Source organism: Neltuma alba, unplaced genomic scaffold (assembly GCF_004799145.2).
Source record: "Neltuma alba isolate B1F8T4 unplaced genomic scaffold, ASM479914v2 tig00011797_pilon, whole genome shotgun sequence".
Lineage (NCBI taxonomy): Eukaryota > Viridiplantae > Streptophyta > Magnoliopsida > Fabales > Fabaceae > Neltuma > Neltuma alba.
Window position 1 is genome coordinate 87,241 of NW_021636417.1, and position 14,417 is coordinate 101,657.

The window sequence follows — 14,417 nt, forward strand, 5'->3', positions numbered from 1 at the left end:
TTGAAACAACAAGCCTCTTTGTTAATATAATGCAAATTATATATAAGATAACTATAAAAAAATGATCATGTTAAAAAATAGGCTAAAAATATTTATGGTCTTTTAGTTTATATCATGTTTTAATTTAGTCTCTTAACTTTAAAAAATACATTTTTAGTTCTTTAACTCTAAACTGTAGTCTTAAATTATAATTTTTTGTAACAATTATAATTGTTTTTAAAATTAAACTTAATATGTCAGTATTTGAGAATGTTTTGTCAGTATTCAATATCTCAATATCATCATTTTTGGAAATGATTTTTAGAATTAAAAGATTCAAAAAAATGTTTTTCAATGTTAAATAACCAAATTAAAATCTAATATAAAATTAAAAGTTTAAAAATATACTTTAACCTAAAAAATATTTACTAGCATGAGTACTCGCAACACTAGTACCGTTTCATCGCTTCATCAATGCAATTTGCGACAATTGTCAATATTCATAACAATTCCATGAAAAAATGCAAGAGTGTCATGTCTTAATCATTTACCTCACTACCAACTGCAGTAGTAATACTATGGTGTTTTATCACTTCAACAGCATTCAAGGGGTGGCCCACCGGACGTTGACCATAGTCGGGAAAAAAAAAACGAAAAACAAAAAGAAAAAAGAAAAGAACATAAACAAGGCGATTGACGAGGATGACTTGGTTTTTTTTTTTTTTTAAAGCAGGGTTAATACTATAAAATCACCAACATTTCAAAATTTTATTTAATCAGATGAATTAATTTGAAATTTTGAAATTGGTGTTAGCTTTTTGGTTTTTGAAAGTTAGAAGGTATTTTGGCGGATTTTCACATCACGACGTTGAATGATAGTTTACTCTATTTTTTATACTCAACGACGATAGCTTCAAAATGTGAATTTAACATTTACATATGAGAAGTATGACATCAGGGGCTTTATTTCTTTCTAATCCTATTATTGTAGAAACAAAAATGTTACTGATATTTGTTTTAGTTTTTCAATAATTAAAATATTCAAAAAAGGTTAAAACAATAATTAAAAATATTATCTACACTTGTTAATGTTACGCTGCCGTTCAACCATTGAACAAATGATTCTCGAGATTTTAAATTTGACCTTCTTCCTTCCGAAGTTTTCCTTATTAAAGCACAATAAGTTTTTTTTTCCAAATTAACGTTTTTACCAAGTTGTATTTTTTAACTGATTAAAATTCATAGTTTATTTTGTTGTTAAATAAATTGTTCTTATTTACACATCAGTATACAAATAATACTTTTGAGACAATATGCCTTTATCATTTATGACATTTAAAATTTATCCATCAAAATGGAGCTTCGAAAAAAGTTATATTAAATGTTTAAAAATAAAAGCTGGATTCTGGGTTTTTGTTTTTTGTGTGTGTATTGAATATTCTATATTGAATTTTCATAATATATTTAAAAATAATGATCACTTTGAACTTTCTTAAAAAGGTCAAAGTGCAATTTTGATTTGATTTTATTTTTTAGGTAAAATTTTACTCCTAATTTTTTAGTGATATAATTTTGACCTGATTTTATTTTTCAGGTATAATTTTATCCTGGTCTTTTTATTTTCTAGTACAATTTTGCTTCTGATTTTTGGATGCACCAAAAAGAAGATCAGAATCAAAATTGAACCCCTAAAAAAATCAAGAACAAAATTACGCTTAAGATACAAGTTTAAGATTAAAATTACACCCTAGTCTTTCTTAAAATTGTAAGATGTATCCATATCTTGCCGTTCAATTCTGACAATTTGTACTCGATTCTCAAAAATCAGTAAAGATGCTAAAAATAATAACTTTTTTAAAACTATTATAACCTTCCTAAAATTGAAACTTCTTACATCAATTGTTTCATTTTCAATTTTTTTATTTCATATTTTTCTCTTGTAGTTATATCCTATTCAATTCTGATGATTTAATTTTATGTATGTAGATTCTATTATTTTTAACAATAGTTTTATAAAATAGTAAGTTTTACTAGTTGGGTTTGAATTGTGACAAGAGCAAGAAAAAAAAAACAGACCGAAGCAATCAGTTTAACTAAAAACTGATAAAGTAACCAGGTTTTAGTTTTGTTAGATTTTTAAGCCAAGCAAGGGTTGAACTAGTAAAATCGGTATGAATCGGTTTGAATGATTATGTTACCATTCTTAATATTTTAGTTATTGTAGATTGAATGAATTTGAATGATAATTTTGGTATTAATATTATTAATTTTAGTTATTGATGAATCATAAAGATTAAAATCATCAATGTTATTGTACTTTGTTATTGTTACAATGAAATTCTTATTATATTTTCTTTATTTTGTTATTAATAATTATTAATATTATTATATTTTGTTATTTTTAATTAACTGACCCTTAAATTCCTACTTCAACCAGTTTAGTATCTAGTTTGGTGACAGAATACAATTTTCCTTACTTATGAGAAACTGCCATTTAAGACCAAAAAACAATCTAAATTATCCAACAATTTTGTTGGGAGTAATTAGTACATCATATAATGTAATAATAATATTAATAATAATAATAATTATTATTATTATTATTATTGAGAATCCCAAATTAAGATCCAGCTCCATGGATCTCTAACAAAGCATATTCTTCGTCATTGAAACTTCGTTTTCCTTGTTATTTTTCTCCCAAAAAGTCATCAAAAAGGTCGATTGCAATTTTCACAGTCATTCACAGGCTTTTTCTTCAAAGGACTCTCTGGCGGGGAAGAAATCAAGCTGTGAGGGAAAGAGGGCTCAGAGTGGGGTGGGGGAGGGAAAGTTAAAACGAGATTGACGAGGGTGTAAGTCAACCGGCCCTTTTTGATTCATATGTATTTGTAAGGCTTCGAAGACTCCACATATTACGTTTTATCTTTTCCCCCTCCCTCCCCTTCTCTCCTCTCCCCCTTTCTCTCTCTTCTGCTCGCAATCTATGAGCCTCCCTTTTCTTCTACCCCTATTTTTGTTTAATTTATTCATAATTTTTATATTCTCTCTCTCTCTCCCCTTCAAGCATGCATAGAGCGAGATAAAACACCACACTGAAGACTAGGGTTCTTATTTATTATTTTCCTTCTTCCCTTCTTCTCTCTTCTGGGTATTATCAGAAATTGCTGTACTGTGAAGGATAGGGTCATGTTCATATGCATATGTAGAGAGAGAAGAGAGGGGGATAGGGAAGGAAGAGGCGAGCTAGCCGGAATCAGAGGGCTTTTTTCTTCTCCTTCTTCTCAGCTTGTCTTCTCTCTCTTTCTTCCTCTCTCAATAATAGAAGGTGAATTATATATACACACAAAGGAAGACATTTTATTTCAAGCTACAGAGAGAGAGAAAGGTGAGACATTGGGGGGCTTTATCCTTTTGTCTCCTCTATCTCTCTCCCTTATATTTTCGGAGCTTCATATCCTTCGTTTTTCTCAGTCTTGTCAAGCGAGAGCGAATACATAGTTTAACATATATTTTTATATAGATAAATTTAATATACACACACCCCCCACACGCACTCGAGGTCGATTCTGATTTCTCGAAACCCCATTTCATCTTAGAGGTTTAAAACTTCTGGGGTTGCTGAATTTGCATCGAATCTCATGTACGGAAGACTGAGCGGTTCATACTGAGTTTCGGATTTGAGAGGAAAGAGAAGAAGAAGGAGAAAAAGTGGCTTCTTTGATGAGTTTTGGGGGTTTTCTCGACAATAACTGGGGTGGTGGTGGTGCTGGCGGCGGCGGAGGAGGGGGCGGCGGCGGTGCCGGAATCGTCGCCGATATTCCTTACAGCAACGGCACCAACGATAATAGAATGCCGTCGAGTGGTTCAATCTCACAGCCTCGTCTCGTCACACCGCCGCCACATGGCCAAATCCATGTTCAACTCTCCTGGGCTTTCTCTAGCACTGGTGAGATCTCCTTCGTTAATTATTCCCTCACTTTTTGGGGGTTGTACTATATATTGTTTTGTATGTTTGTTTGTTTATTTATTTGATTTTTTGGATTCTCTTTTGGATAAAGCAAACGAGTCTTGACGAGCAACGGGGATGCGAATAGAATGCCTGAGAGCTACGAGCCAAATGTTGGGGCAAGAAGAAGCCGAGAAGAAGAACACGATAGCAGATCTGGCAGTGATAATATGGAAGGCCCCACTTCCGGCGACGATCAGGACGCCGCCGACAACCGTCCGAGGAAAAAACGTTATCACCACCGACATACCCCTCAGCAAATACAAGAGCTCGAAGCGTATGATCTCCCTCCCAGTTCCTCTCTCTCTCTCTCTCTCTCTCTAATTTTATCACAGAATTTTCTGGGTTCTTGTTCAATCCTTACTGTCCTTTTTTCCCCTTGGGTTTAGTTTATTCAAGGAGTGTCCACACCCAGATGAGAAGCAAAGACTAGAACTGAGCAGAAGGCTTTGCTTGGAAACCAGACAAGTGAAATTTTGGTTCCAAAATCGAAGAACCCAGATGAAGGTAACGACTAATATCCTCTTGACATGTTTTTCGTGTTCGGGTTCAACGAGGTATATGCGATACTTATGTTTCTGTTTCGTCTCAGACCCAATTGGAGCGCCATGAAAACACTTTGCTGAGACAAGAGAACGATAAACTGAGAGCAGAGAACATGTCGATAAGAGAAGCCATGAGGAATCCTATATGTTCAAATTGTGGAGCCCAGCCATTATAGGTGAGATTTCCCTCGAAGAACAACACCTAAGGATTGAAAACGCTCGATTGAAGGACGAACTAGACCGAGTTGTGTGCTCTCGCCGGAAAGTTTCTCGGCCGACCCATTTTCTTCATTGACCAGTCCGATTGGTCCTCCATTGCCAAACTCAAGCTTAGAACTCGGAGTTGGCATCAACGGGTTTGATGGTATGAGCACAGTGCCTTCAACTTTGCCTTTAGGGCCTGGTTTTGGGATATCGAGCCAACTAGCCATGGTTCCTCCGGCGACAACAACGTCGGGGACGACTTTGACCAGACCATCGGGCACTTTGGTCGTCGGCGGTGGGCTTGACAGGTCCATAGAGAGGTCTATGTTTCTGGAACTAGCTTTGGCGGCCATGGACGAGTTGGTGAAGATGGTGCATACAGATGAACCTCTCTGGTTAAGAAGCTTAGAAGAAGGAGGAAGAGAGATTCTGAACCAAGAAGAGTACATGAGAACATTCAGTAATCCTTGCATTGGAATGAGACCCAATGGCTTCGTCTCCGAAGCTTCTAGAGAAACTGGAATGGTCATAATAAACAGCTTGGCCCTCGTTGAAACTCTAATGGATTCAGTAAGTTTATAATATATAGATATATTTATATATTCATCACCTTCAAATCCCTTTTTTTTTTTCTTTTCACATTTTACGGTGAAATCAAAGTCTGAACCAAACCCATTTGCTTTATTTTTCTATAAATCGATGGGCAGAAATGTTTCCTTGTTTAATTGCCAGAACCTCCACCGCTGAAGTAATCTCCGGTGGAATAAATGGAACTAGAAATGGTGCCCTCCAACTGGTAAAACTTGAAAAGAAACTCGTCTTTTTTCAGAAGATTAACATGTAAAGAATGTTACTGATTTGAGTGTTTTTATACGGAAAAAAAACTTGGAATTCGCAGATGCATGCTGAGCTCCAGGTTCTTTCGCCGTTGGTGCCAGTTCGCGAGGTGAATTTTCTTCGTTTCTGCAAGCAACACGCAGAGGGGGTTTGGGCTGTGGTTGATGTCTCCATTGATACCATTCGAGAACCTTCTGGAGCTGCGTCTTTTATGAACTGTAGAAGGCTTCCTTCTGGGTGCGTTGTTGAAGATATGCCAAATGGTTATTCCAAGGTCAGTAGTAGTAGAATTTTCCCAGTTAGTATCTTTTTCATATTTTGATCCTCTAAGTTTCCTATTGATTGAACTTGTGTTTCCTTCTGGTGGGTTTGACGCATGAATGTCACCTCATCTCTGTACCACATTGGGTCATATCTGTTTTGGACATGAGTGAATTTACCAAATTGAACCTCCCTTTTCACCCGCTTTGATGTTTTCTTGGGATACAAGACTTAGTTTTTAAAAAAATACTTTAAAATATTTATATTTATTTTTTAAATTAATTTGTCTAGCTTATAAATGATATATAAAATATGCAAGAAAAATCTAGTAACATATGTTATGATTAAGTAATTTATTTATCTTTCTCAAATTAATCAAATGCTTATCATGCTAAGGAAATGAGGTAGTATTGTGTATCCCATGTGTTTATTCTTTATCTCGGTGTTCTCTTTAATGACCTAGGATCAAACCATGCACATATATTTACATTGTTTAATGATTAATAATTAAATGCATAACAAAACCCAGTGCTCCGTTTATTATCTGGAGACTGAAATGAATTCAGTACATTGTTAATAAATTTTTATATTTTATATTAATAAATAAATTGTGAATAATATAGCCTTGTTTTTTAGTTTTGAAATAAGAGAGGCAAAACACCAGGCGAAGGAATCATGGGGTTTCTTCTTTTTGCTTTTCGAAGCTATTTAAGGAGCTCATGGTTCGAAGGAACCTAGCTTAATTTGTCTAGTGACTACCCACCACATAACCACTCTGTCAGTGATAATTCCCAAATATATATATTATTTTATATTTTAGACAGTCAAAGCATCTGCACCTGAGTAGGATGCTTCTTTTGGTCTCATTAATATATTCCTAACTTGGATTTTCAGCAATGGATTGCGATTGTGATCCTATATATATATAATTGTACTTGAATAATAGTATTATAATAATAATATGCTCTCATGAGGGGCAGAATCGAGATTATTATTAATCTATTATTTCTCCTTACTAAGAGCCTAATCTTTTACTTAAATTTCTGAACCCTGAACACATTAATTATTAATCCCGTTACTTAATCCTTGATTCTATAAACAATGAATATGATGTTTCTATTCTAGTTTTTGATGCTGGCTGAATCAGTGGTCTTCTTTGAAGCAATATTTTATTCATCTTTTTCTAAGCTAGCTAGCCCCTATAATCCGCAGCTCTGTTGCATGTGTGGTGTGTAATATATATATATATTATATAATTAATATTGTAAGAGAGCCTTGAAGTCAAAGTCGAAGACTGGCTATTTTTTCATTTCTTTAGAGCAAATCTCGATGTCGCTTCTTTCTCTTCACAGTGCTCGCTGCTCTCTCTAAATCCTCTCCTTTTTTCGCATGACGTAGCAAATATTTTATGTGTTTGTTGCTCTAGTTTCATTGAACCCAATCCTCAGGCACATTTCCCAGATTTCTTTTGCTTTTTTTTTTTTTTTTTTTGTATTTTTCTGTCATCTTCTTCTTCTTCCTCCATCCCTCGTGAGACGGCTTAAGCTAGCTTGAACCTTGAAGAAATAGCTTCAATTCTTTTTCTTTTTAATCCTTTGGACGCATCTGAGCCAATCGTAATACCAGGAAGAAAAATCTGCTTTCTCTTCCTTTTTAGTTTTTCCTATAATATTTTGAAAATCGATTATTTTTTTTCCTGTAATCCTCTTGATGTACTTGATCTGGAGAACCCCATGTGAATTCAGTGTACGTATTGTACAAGATCATCGTGAAATTAGTGCTCTATCAGAAAAGTCCAAACTTTCTCTACTAAAACACGATCCTGTGAGGAATTCATAATAAATTCTTAATTGGATATTACAAATACGATAAAAACTTCACATTCTGAAAACTTACGCCATTAATGGAGTTAACTGGTTTTGCATGATTTTACAGGTGACATGGGTGGAGCATGCAGAATACGATGAAAGCCAAGTCCACCAATTGTATAGACCCTTGCTGACCTCCGGCATGGGCTTCGGTGCTCAACGGTGGGTCGCCACCCTGCAACGCCAATGCGAGTGCCTCGCCATCTTAATGTCCTCCTCCGTCCCCTCTCGAGATCACTCCGGTAAGTTTCAACGCCGGCGTATATTAATAATTATCTCATCTATTATTAAAAATAATTCCTTGTATTAGTGTTCACAAGTGTTGTATTTTTCTCTGAACTGCTTGAGTTTTCTTGGGTTGTTTCTAGCTGCCATAACTGCCGGCGGCCGGCGGAGCATGCTGAAGCTAGCCCAGCGAATGACCAACAATTTCTGCGCCGGAGTTTGCGCTTCCACCGTGCACAAGTGGAATAAACTGAACGCCGGCAACGTGGACGAGGACGTCCGGGTGATGACTCGAAAGAGCGTGGACGATCCCGGCGAGCCGCCGGGGATAGTTTTAAGCGCAGCCACCTCCGTTTGGCTCCCGGTTTCGCCCCAGAGACTGTTCGATTTCCTACGTGATGAGCATCTCCGAAGTGAATGGGACATACTCTCAAACGGTGGGCCCATGCAAGAGATGGCCCACATCGCCAAAGGCCAAGACCACGGCAATTGCGTCTCTCTCCTACGAGCGAGTGTACGACCTTCTCTCTCATTCTTCTCACTCTTGCATGTGGAATTTTTTTTATTGACGAAAATACCCTGCGATGTGAGGCAAGGTCAATAGGGCGTTGTCGTTTAGTGTAATGGTGTTTGGTTAAAAAGGTGAAATCGGGAAGGGCAGGTTGGGAAATTTGGAAGTATCTGTGTGGACAAGGAGGGGAACAGAAATAGGGCAGCGGTGTTTGTTTCGGAGCAAGGTTTGATGAAAAAAGTCAAAATATAGGACGGTTGTCAACTTTCTGAATTTCTGAGCAACTCTCTGACCTGTTTGCTTGAAAAAAAAATACTATAATTTGTGAATTAACCTTTTTAACCCCCCCCAAAATAAAGGAGAAATAAATAAATAATCGAAATAAAAATATGGTCCCGGGTTTGACTATGGCTCGTTGTGAACTTTAACGATGGAGACAAAAGCAATTTAATTTGTTTTATTTTCTTGCGCAGGCGATGAATGCAAACCAGAGTAGCATGCTGATACTGCAGGAGACATGCATAGACGCGGCGGGATCTCTTGTGGTGTACGCGCCGGTAGATATCCCGGCCATGCACGTGGTGATGAACGGCGGCGACTCGGCGTATGTGGCGTTGTTGCCATCCGGGTTCGCTATAGTCCCGGATGGGCCAGGGTCGCGGGGGTCACAAACGCCGGCGAGCAACGGCAATGTGAACGGCGGTGGCGTGAATGAGAGGGTGAGTGGGTCCCTCCTGACGGTGGCTTTTCAAATCCTCGTGAATAGCCTTCCTACGGCCAAGCTCACGGTGGAATCGGTGGAGACGGTGAACAATCTCATCTCGTGCACGGTTCAGAAAATAAAGGCCGCTCTTCGCTGTGAAAGCTGACTCTCACGTGGTGCATCGTAGGTCACGTGACCTAGTTGAATTTTTTTTTTTGGGTTTCGCTGATATGCTTTTCGTAGGGGCGCTTGTGCTTATTTAATTTCTTGAAAGCTCAGTTTAGTTAATTTGTCAGGGTGGCGCGTGTAGAAGACGCGAGTTTGGGTTTCATGTGGGGTGTTGAGTCAAGAACGAACCGCACAGGAATCAACAAGAAAGAGAACAAAGTCCTTGCATGGTGGTAAGGATCCGAAACTCATATGATCCGGATCTTTAGCGCAAGGCAAGGGTGGTGGTTCGGGTATTGACTCAGGTCAACCCTTGCATTCTCAATTAGTGACAGAAAATTGCTTCTTTTTTTGGTTTAATATTTTGATGAAATCTAAGATAAATTATAATATAAAAAAAACGGAAGTGTGAATGGTGTTCCCTGTATTTTCTTTCAATCGGTGTGATTCACGCGCTCGCTGGTGAGGGTGGGGATATATGTGTCATCTGATGTGAGGAGTCTGCTCATGAATTAAATGAGGGGGCAGAAGCTGTGGGTAGCGTTGCCATCATTTAATGCTACGAGTATGGCGCTGGCCCTGTTAACGTCATTTTGCCAATTATACTAGGACACGTGGTGAGATGTTATTGGAAAAAATTGCTACCTTCATGAACAAGATGGTGCTTCAGTTCATATGCTTAGCTGGACACGTCTCATTCTTTTTGGATGAAACTTGAAGAATGGAGATTCAAAAATTTGGAAAAGTAAAGAAAATTTCCCTCCACTAATCTCTGAGTCTCTTTATGTAAGAATAATTAATTAGTTAAAATTAGTTCCAAAAAAATAAACATGTACAAACTGTAATCTTCTAAAAAAAATAGAAAATGCTTTTTACAGATTTTAACTTTTCGAAACTATAACAAGAACCGTTCATGACCTATTTGTTTTTTTAAGATACAATACGTATTTTTTGTCATTTTCTTTTAAATAGCTTTCAAAATATATCCTTGTTTACGGGAAAGAGAGTATGAGATGGAGAATAAAAAAATCAATAAATATATTTCAAAAAATAAAATAATAAATATATTGAGTGTTAAAATAAGTGATTAATTAGGATAAAATAGAAAACTAGTTAAAAACTTTTAGATATCTTGTAAATGTTTCTTATAAGAATAAAAGTGCAAACTATTCATGAATTGTTACTCAAAGTGAGCCTAGACTATAAGCTTGGATCAGTTAAATTCAACTAACATTACTATATTTTGTGAACTTTCAAGATGATATTGCTATGATATTTGCTTCAAATAAAACTTTTGAAAGCTTTCAGCATAAAAATATACTTTAAATTTATATTATTTTCATAAGTTATTGAAGCATCGGCTTTTTATCTTTACATTTTTTAGTCTTTCAGCCTGTCATGCCGAGAATATCTTCCGCTTTTCTATTTGATTCTCGCTCTTCCTTTTAACATGGACAATCTTCAATAATATTTATCCATGTGTTGGCAAAAAAATATTATCCATATAAATTAAGTGGTTTGGCGAAATATCAATATACATGAGACTGATAGATAAAATTATTATTGTGTTACGCATATTAAAAGATGATAAATAAAAATATTATGTGTTCTGCATATGAAAAGACTTATAATGCATGTAGATGCACACCTTAAATACCTATTTATACATAAATATTTTAATATCAAGATTTTAAAGGGAACCTATGATTTAATAAAGTATAAAAAAATTTTAAGGTTAATATAATTTTTAGCTCCTTAAATTTATTTTCATTTTAGTTTTAGTTCTTTAAATTTTAAATCATAGGTTTTACCTCAAAAAGCAAAATCGTTCACATTTTATTAAATTGGAAGGATAACATTTTAAATAAAAAAAATTTGAGGGAGTAAAACTTATGATTGGAAATTTGAGGAATCAAAACCAAAATTAGAGCAAATTTCAGGGACTGAAAATTGAATTAACCCAAAATTTATGCTATTAAATTACTTTTCACAATATACATATACATAATATGGAACTCTTTAAAAGCATTTGTTTAATAGTTGTAGTTAACTACTCTTTTGGTTATATCTATATGACAGATAGAGAAGACATTTTTTGATCTTATTTATAAGGCACTGAGAGAATTTTTTGTATGGATGTATAATTTTACTCTTAATTTATTATTGTATTGATTTTGTTTATACGAGATATAATGTATATTAAATAGGGATAAAGTTGAAAAGTTATTAATTTTTAATTTAGAGTTAATAAAGTTTAAGATTTTTTTTTTGTCTATGTAAAAATACTGTATAAAACATATTGAAGTGCATTATAAATAAGATCAGAAGAGTATATATAAACAAAATACATTGAAGCTTAGTTACATTTAATTTTCAAAACTTATATTAAATACAATGTGACACATCATTATGTCCAATGCTTACTCTTATGGTCCTATTTATTTATAAGGCGGAGAAAATACTTTTTTAATCCTATTTATAAATCACCTTATTAAATTGTTAATATAATGTACTATTTTAACTTTAATTTATTATAATTTGGATAGTTATTTTTTAAAAAGTATACATATTAAATATGAGTAAAATTAAAAAATTATTATATTTTATAAAAAATTAATATAGTTTAAAATTTTTCTTTATTTATTGATTGATATGAAATAAAAAAAGTTAATATAATTTAAATTTTTTTATTCATGTGAAATATGACAAAAGAGTAAAAGCTGTGTCAATAATAGATGCCAGTAAGTGATAAAGTCTCCCGATGGGGCCGTTCCTGCAAAACCATCAACACGTCTCTTGTCCAATCTTGCAATTAAGACATATATAGTGTCAATGAATTCGAAGTCAGGTCTAATAGAGAAGGGACTAGCTACTCATGCAAACAGGTTTGAATCTCCATTCCATTCAGAGAAGTGACTCGCAATTAATAAATTATCTCTGATATGTTTTTAAATATATTTATCTTAATAAAAAATACTTATACCAAAAAAATATTGTTATTATAAAACTAAAAAAGAATAGGAAAAAAATAGCAGAGAATTTAAAAGAAGAGAAGATGATAAGATTTCTCATTCAATTGTAAGTAGTGAATACATGGACAGTGAGAGTATTATATGTTTGTCAAAAAAAGACATAAATTTACAACTTTAACCAAATCTATAGATTAAATAATAATAAGAGATAATTGTAGGAGAATTAAAATAATGTAATATTTTAGAAATAATAAGAGAAATATGGACATGGACACTGACATTATTATATGTTTGTTAAAAAAAGACAAAAGAAATTAAGAAAGAAAATTATGCATAAAATTCATTTCTTCTCTGGACAATACCAACTCATCATGAGATCTCAACTAGTGAACTCAACAATTCAAATGGTATATACTACCTCTGATCTTAATTATAAGATCTAATTAACTAATTTGAGAAGATTAAGGAAAGAAGTTAAGATAGTTATTTGTAATAAATAGGTATTGTCTTTCCTAAATATCCGTACTAATTAAGTATATTGGTTAGAACTATCATTGTTAGAAAGATTAATTTGAGAAAAGAATACATAAATATGATAAACAAAATGGATTGAGTCTTATATTTATATCAAAATAAAAGTTAAACAAGATCTTATATTAAGAACCGAAGGTAGTATTTCATTTGTAATGCATAGCCTTTTTTTTTAATGAAAAAGGAAATTTCGCATTGAGAAGAAAGTCATCACAACAACTAAAAGTCCAAATTATAAAGAGACAAAACAGACTAGAAAGCAAACAATTAAAGCCGGTGATTCAAGACAACTATACCCCATACGGTACTATCTTTAATTTTAATTATAAGATCCTGTTTATAGTTTATAAATAAATCTTATAATTAGAACAGGAATTAGTATTGAATATGACTCTAGTATAGCACGCCATAGAGAATAACATGGATCCATCTGCGGGCGCACCCTACATGCAACAGTAGAGCCACATGCATGATGGAGTAAACTGTGTTAGGAAGTAGGTTTGAGGTCTTCTAGTAAGGGATTGTGGACTTGTGGTATAGCGCAGAGCATGCATCCCTATCTATTCCCTCCTTCCCTTCTCCATGAAGGATTTCGTTGCACGCTCCAACACGCGTCAGGAATCATCCTGCAGATACATTCTGGAGGCAAATCCCAAAAGAAGATTGTCACTGAGACATTGAGGCAACTCAATATCTCACGACATTGGCACCCATTATACATTGAATAGGCTCTTAATTTATTTTATAATATTTAATCCACTCCTTCACAAATATCGGCATTATTAATTAATTACTTCATATCATCAAGTCATTAATAAAGATACTTCGTCTGATCTTATATGAAAGAGCTGCCTATAACTAGTAGAGAAGATTGGGGGAAAAAATCCTTCATTAAAATTTTATTAATGAGAAAGATGAAAGTCAAAAAAGTGTTGGTAGTCTGGTACCCTCTATATATATATATAATATTTATGCACAGCACCGGTAGTTTTTGCGTATAAAAATTTATCAAGTTCTTTTCATCAATGAAATTTCTAATGAATTATTTTTTTTTTCAAGCTTTCGCTAACTAATATATAGATATTGAAAAATTAATTAAACTAGATAGTTGTGAAAAAATGTCTGTTATTTTGCCAAAAAAGTCCATTTTAATCATTTATATTGTAAACTACTCGATTGATGAAAATTCTCCTTAGCATGTGCAGTTAATTAAGAGATTTTAAAAAAAAATTATGAATTTGAAAAAAAAAAATAAATTGAAGTTTTGCATAAAATCAAAGTAAACTTTTCTACTAGTTCTTACGTTTAAGATCTGAAGTAATAATTTTTTTTCCAGCTTGATCTTTATTGCTTTTAAGTTCACAATGTATTACATGACTTCTTTATCAGAGGTGTTTTTGAAAAACACTATAAGTACCTAAAAAATTGCTTTCATGTAAGTTCTAAGATAAAACTTTTCTCATGTACTTTTTGTACACACTAAAATCACCTCTAAAAAGCTAATCAAAGCACTTCTTAAACAAAATCAACTTCCTTTCACTTAACCTGCTCTGGGCAAATCCAATCTATTTTCAAAGTAATGCAAAATCAAAGATACCTTTTTTTCT

The 14,417-nt window shown here is 33.8% G+C and overlaps 1 pseudogene; it reads left to right on the top strand.

The window, feature by feature from the left end:
* Positions 1-3,329: 3,329 nt before the first annotated feature.
* Positions 3,330-9,360, top strand: LOC114718066 (homeobox-leucine zipper protein ANTHOCYANINLESS 2-like; annotated as a pseudogene).
* Positions 9,361-14,417: the final 5,057 nt, after the last annotated feature.